The sequence below is a fragment of the Elephantulus edwardii genome, unplaced genomic scaffold (assembly GCF_000299155.1).
Source record: "Elephantulus edwardii isolate Elephantulus edwardi_28Jun2011 unplaced genomic scaffold, EleEdw1.0 scaffold00128, whole genome shotgun sequence".
Classification (NCBI taxonomy): domain Eukaryota; kingdom Metazoa; phylum Chordata; class Mammalia; order Macroscelidea; family Macroscelididae; genus Elephantulus; species Elephantulus edwardii.
The window spans coordinates 917,878-924,672 of record NW_006399878.1 but is presented as its reverse complement, the minus strand read 5'-3'; the positions used below and the strand labels follow the sequence as shown (position 1 = coordinate 924,672).

General features: G+C 38.5%; 1 pseudogene; it reads right to left on the bottom strand.

Moving 5' to 3' along the window:
• The window catches only part of LOC102862453, a 49,542-nt pseudogene extending 44,895 nt beyond the window's left edge, over positions 1–4,647 (bottom strand).
• Positions 4,648–6,795: the final 2,148 nt, after the last annotated feature.

Sequence of the window (6,795 nt, the reverse complement as noted above, 5' to 3'; positions counted from 1 at the left end):
GTCAAGAAGACAAAGATTCTCACCACTGGACCATTCGCTAGCATCAGGATGGATGGCAAAGAGATTGAGATTGTTCACAGCTTCAGTTTGCTCAGCTCCATGGTCAACACGCTTGGCACCAGCAGCCAGGAAATAAAAAAAGTATTGCGATGGGAATGTCTGCGGTTAGGGACCTCTCTAAAGTACTCAAGAGCAACGGTCTCTCTCTGGAGACTAAGGTGCACCTGATACAGGCCATGGTGTTTGAAATCACTTGTTATGCATCAGAGGGTTGGACAATGACTAGGGAGGATAGAAGGAGAATTGACGCCTTTGAGCTGTGGTGCTGGAGAAGAGTATTGAATGTTCCATGGACTGCCAAAAAACCAAACAGATTCATCATAGAGAGGGTTAAACCAGGCTACTCATTGGGGGTAAGGATTCTGGGCTTCGTCTGACATACTTTGGACATGTTGTAAGGAGAGACATGTCCTTGGAGAGGGACATCATGCTTGGTAGGGCAGAGGGACAGTGCAGGAGGGGAAGACCCTCTATGAAGTGGATTGATTCAGTGACTGGGGTAATTGGGATGGGTGTGTCAGAGGCAATGAGATTGGCACAGGATTTAGCAGGGTTTAGGGCTGTTGTACATAGGGTCGCTATGAGTCGCAGAGGACTCGACAGCACAAAACAACAACAACATATTGAATTATGCAGTATGAACTTCATTATTAAATGCATCAAATCTTAACTTTCTGCTTAGTTTGGAAGGGGACATAATTCTATTCAATCGATAATAGATATTACATATCTATCTATCTATCTATAGATATATATGTTGTTGTATTTGTGTACTATAGACTCAGAACCAACCCACAGCTGAACCTCTAGCAGGTTTTCAGAGGCAGTTAATTATATGGGAGGATATTTCCCCTCCTCCTCCCACAGAGCAGCTGGTGACCTTGAATCTTATACCTCGAGGATTGCAGTGCAACTTCCTACCACTAGGCCACCAGAGCTCCCTACCTATTATTCTTATCAGTGGACTATTAACTATGCTCAGTTCTATGGATGTTGTTACTTTTTCCCATTCTGCGAGAGCATGGGTTCATGTTCTTCTAGCATTTAAAGTGTGTTTTGTCTGAGTGTGTTCTGGGGTGTAACATTCATCATTTTCATTTGTCACAGAGAATATATAATTGGAATTTTAGAAGCCATTGTATTACAAGATAATGCACTATTAGGTTTAGGGTTTTAAAGACCTGTCTCCTGATTTGATTGGCTGGTATTTCAATGCTCCTCTGTTACAGCACTGCTGACTGGTGGATTGCCCAGCAGATATGAGTACTTTTCCTTCCTGGAATCATAATATGATGATGGTGCAGGATTTTGTGACCATACTTTATAGTTGTTGTTATGTGCCGTCGAATTGTTAGTGACTCATAGAGACTCTATGTACAATATCTCTGAAACCTGCTGTATCCACTACTAACTTAGTTATCTCTGGCACACCTGCTCTCATTACCCCAGTCACTGAATCAATCCATCTCATCCAAGGTCTTTCTCTGTTGCATGGTCCCTCTATCTTCTTAGAATAATGTCCCTCTTCGAGGACTAGTTTCTCCTTCTAATATGCCCAAAGTATTTCAGAGGAAACCTCAGAATCCTTGCCTCTAAGAGGCAGCCCGGTTTTATACCCTTTAGGATAAATCTGTTTGTTCTCCTGCAGTCCATGGTATATTCAATACTCTTCCCCAACAGCACAGCTCAAATTCTTTTTCTATCAGCTGTAGTCATTGTGCAGCTTTCTGACGCATAACAAATAACTGTGAAGACTATGACCTGGATCAGGAGCACCTTAGTATCCAGACTGACGTCATTGGTCTTCAGTACTCTGAAGAGGTTCCTGAGAGCAGACTTTCACAATGCAATTTGTCTTTTGATTTCCTTGCTGCTGGTACCAATAGTGTAGATTGTGGAGCCAAGCAAACTTAAGCTGTTAACAATCTCAATCTCTTCACCTTTTAGCATGGTGCTGCCAATTGGCCCAGTGGTGAGAATCTTTGTTTTCTTGATGTTGAGCTTCAATCCATATTGAAGACAGTAGCCCTTGATCTTCTGCAGCAAGCACCTCAGATTCTCCTCAGTTTCAGCAAGCAGGGTTGTATCACCAGCATAACACAAATTGTTGATGAGTCTTCCTCCAATCCTGATGCCACATTCCTCCTCATAGAGCTGAGCCTCCTGGATGATCTGTTCTGCATCTAGATTGAAAACGTATGGAGATAGGACACATAAAATACCAATACTTCATATTTGTGACAAAGATGACAACAGAAAATGAAAATGTTATACTATGAATCTCTTCTTGGGACAAAGATTTCAATGAGAATGGGAACAGACTAACAACATTCTTATTAAGCTCTGAGAGAAAATTTCATGTTCTCAACCTGGAATGTGTTGTCTGTCTTTTAAATCAAGAACATTGCTTTTGAAGAACTCTGTATCTGGTTGAATATGCACATTTCAATGTCAAGCATCTATCTAATCGGTGATTTCGTTTTGTCATTTGAATAACCAAATTGTAAAGGAAAACACCCCCAAATCAAATAGTTTTATAACTAGTTCACAGGAGGGAAAAAATGTATCAATGTGTATATTTTCGAAAGATGATTGTAGCTTAAAAGTCATAAATGGGTTTGACAAATTTGAAGCAAAGAACTATTCACATTACACTCCCTTTATAATAATATTTACAAAGGACCTGCACTAAGTAATTCTTGCTCACAGTATTCAGCTATATATGCCACAATATTCCTAGCTATGATAATGAGAAAGAGTTTAGAAAATGTTGAAATGCACATATTTTATTAACTTTGAGTTTATTAAGACTAATTTAGCTATCTTGGAGTTGTCTTCTACTCTTGAGAAAGGATTTACTGCTATTAATAATGTTTCATATTGCTCCAGGCACTAGTAAAGCATATTACCGTATTTATTGTCTTCTCAGTGTCATTGTGCTCATAGGTAAGCTGGTGTATGTTTAAAGCTACCAGCATGATTATATTTCACAATTGTGAGAGTGATAACATGTAATAAGGCAGCCAGTGAAACTCCAAAGGATTCCAGGGCAAAGGTGATGCTATCTGGCCCCCATGCTCCAAGCCTGGCTCTGTGCCATGCCTCTCTTTGAAGCTGCTCTGCACATGATGACAATGAAGAATTGCAAAGTGAGATCACTGGCATTTCAGATGCTGCAGATACTGACGTATGCAAGAAATATTCAGTTCAAGCATAGCTAAAAAAAGTAAATCTCAATCAGTGGTTTTGGACATTGCACCACGTGCAGGATACTTTTTCTGACATATTTTCCCAAATGAGAAAATTTCTATTGAATAATTTCTATGGCTCCGTCAAATTATTCTCCAATGAATATTCTCTTCTGATGTATATTTTAAAGTTAGTTAGCACACATGCCCTCACTCATAGTACCCCGAGCTAGTCTTTGTAACTGCTGCATAAGTATTTACCAGAGATGATTGTTATGGTAGAAGTTGAAAATAGAAGCAGATAATATATAATAAGTACTAATTTGTTGTATCAAAAATGGAGAGGAAGAGGGATAGAGCTCTGAATTCAAGATAAATAATAAGACACCTTGTGAGTGTCAAAATGAGGAGTCTGAATGGGATGGGAAGAAGGAATTAATTCAGGTGCTGGCATCTATGTTGTTGCACAAGGATAAGACTAGGAAATTACTACAGGAATAAAGAAAGTGGTATTTTAGTAGAATATGACTCCCCCCCCGCCCCCGAGAATATTCAGAACATTATTTCAAACTGTAAAAATTCAGGGTAATCTGCAAAACAAGAATTCAAAAGTGGCAACTACATTCACAGATAGCTTTACATGGGACACGTGTACATAATTACTTGTTTTGTATTTTTTTTTCCTTCAGTGTATCTGTAGAAGGGCCAAGACCACTGATCTCAAATTAAGTTATTTTGTATATTACAGTGCATAGAACATAAAAAGGAAAACTACTTTGTCCAAAAGTGACTGAAAGGCATTTTGTAATAGGTCTATTTTTGTTGTTATGTGCCACTATGTTGTAGAGACTCTCTGTACAATAGCTCTGTACCCTTTTATCCTGAGCCAGTCTCATTGACTCTGACACACCTACACCCATTATCGCAGTTACTGTGTCAGTCCTTATCAGTTTGAAAAGGAAAGGCTGGTGGCATCCATTGGCTTGAGCTCTCCTCTTTTTCAGCTGCAGCAGTCTGAGTGGGAGCTGTTTTCTCTAAATCTCTAGCTGCTTCTGGTCATGTCATTGTCATTGTCATCATCCTAGGAATAGAGGTCTGGGTGTTTCTGTATGCATTTCTTCACGGCTTGGAACTGGTCTACACAGTTTGACTTCTTTCTGTCCTGTCTGCTACAGTGGAAGCAGAAGGTTGACTTGAACTGCTTCCTACAGGGGCCACTGGTTATTTCTCCAAGTCACAGGCAGTTCTATTCCATGTCTGTACTTGGCAATATACATCCATGTTCCTCGTATGGGTCATTGGGGTCATTCCCCACCAGCACAGCATTGATTAGAATTTCACAGTCCTCTTCAGTCACAAACATGACTTGATCCTTCCCTTCTTGCTGACAGCTGGTCATGGTTGCACCAAGAATTTAGATTCAGATGCAGAAGCCAGATGTCAGAGGGTGCCTCGACACTGTGACCTCTCCTCAGGTAGGACAGGTGGCTCTGAGCCAATGCATGCCCACCCCCTCAGGACATAATTTTTTAGTGGAATCACTTCCTCATGGAGGAAATAATAGAAATTCTTAAAATGGGGGGAAATAGCTTTCATCTGTGAGAGGTAGCTGAATGCATGGTCCTTGGGCCAGTCTGTTCACATGGTGTGACTTTTTCTTGAATTATCCAAATCTAAAGCAGTTAGTGCCAAGAGATGTAGGGCTAACATTGAAATAAATACTTCTATTATAGATAAGAAGCTCCCAGAAGGAGGACCTACATACATTAGTCTGTATACATCCAGATACAGATTTAAAAATCTTCTGACGGTAATACAGAGATTATGTCACAAACCTCATTTTAAGCTTCCATCCTGATTGCACTTTTATCTTTACTCTTGCCTATCCTACAATAAAATTTACAACTGGTATGTTTTAAATTTAGACTCAGGGGATATTCAGAAATTGTCTTTTTAACTGCCATCAGTTACAGTGAAATGACTAGATGGCTACTTTGTTAATTACTGGGAAAATTATTCACTGAGCCCATGTTTCCTGATCATCAGTCCATACTGCCTCCATTTAATTACTGAATGGATTTAAAAAAAACAAACCAAACCAACCTCAGTGGAATCAGAGAACATGAGATAAAAGTGTTATGCAGAAGAAAATACAGTGAATGACAGAGATACTTCAATAAATTCACATCACTTCATCACTTTCTGATTTAATATTTCTATGACAACAATAAAATGACATCATATAGTTTAATCCAATCCTATATTGTGTATCCTTCATTTTCTACCAATATTAACTTTAATTAATATGAGATAGAAACACATAAGCTCAGTAATGTGGTTTTTAACTCTTAGAAATTTCTCTCATTCTAATTTATTATAAGAAGGCTTAATTGATCTTTGGTGTATGTATTCAATCAGTGAGAAAGTAGTACATTATCTTGATCACTTAGAAAAGATATCTGACTTAAGATATGCCAAGACTCTACTAAAATATTGAAAATATTCTTTCTTACATTAAAAAATTTATACTCAATTCACAGAGATAGATATTAAATAAACAGGAGAAGATATTAAAAAATAATCAGTTAATGCTGCTAGCATTAAACAACTATTCTCCATTTATTTTCTAGTTTTAATGCCAAAAGTATGTTCTTCTTTTATATTTGAGTTCAGTAACTTTCAAGGTCCTAACTTTAGTGGTATAATTTAATGGAAAAAATTTATGCTCCAAAGAATTCATTTTTCTTCCCAAGCTTTGTGGCTTCCAACTTCTCCACTTTTAGTATACATGGCTGAACAGAATCTTCTCAACTTTTTCATTTCCTTAATAAAATATTAAATGTGTGAACTATGCCAAACATTTTCCTAGATCCCAAATTATGTTAACCCAAGAACATGATCTCACCCTTACTCTTGCCTTTGCAATTGTTATCTACATTTCTATATGTAATAAGCTTACCCATATGGCTTTTATGACTAATTTGTTTAAAATAAATTTGACAAGCACAAATAAAATGATGGTTAAAGCAGTAAAATGTTATGTGCACAACAGTTCTGTGCTGCTGCAATATCTCAAGGCTTAATTTCATACCACAGAACTCCTCTTCCCAGGCTCAGCACAGATCCCCACTGCTGCCCCATGCAGCACTTTCTGAGAAGAGTCTGGTCTGGTCATGTAGCTGTATTCTTATGTGCTGCTGAGGTGACTATGACTCACTGTGACCCTGTGTACAATGGCTTTGAACCTTGTATTATCCTGGGCCATCCTCACCATCTCTGACATACTTGAGTTCACTCATTGTTACAATCACTGTGCCAATCAATCACATTGAGAGCCTTCCTTTCTTATGTAGAGCCTCCACCTTCCTAAGCATGATGTCCTTCTCCAAGGTGTTGACCTTCCTAACAACATGCCCAAAGTATGTGATATGGGATTTCACCACCTTTCTCTCTAAACAGAACGTAGGCTTTCACCTTCTTCAAACCATATCTGTTATTTTGGCAGTCCGTGGGATATTCAATACTCTTCTTTAACATCACAACTGAA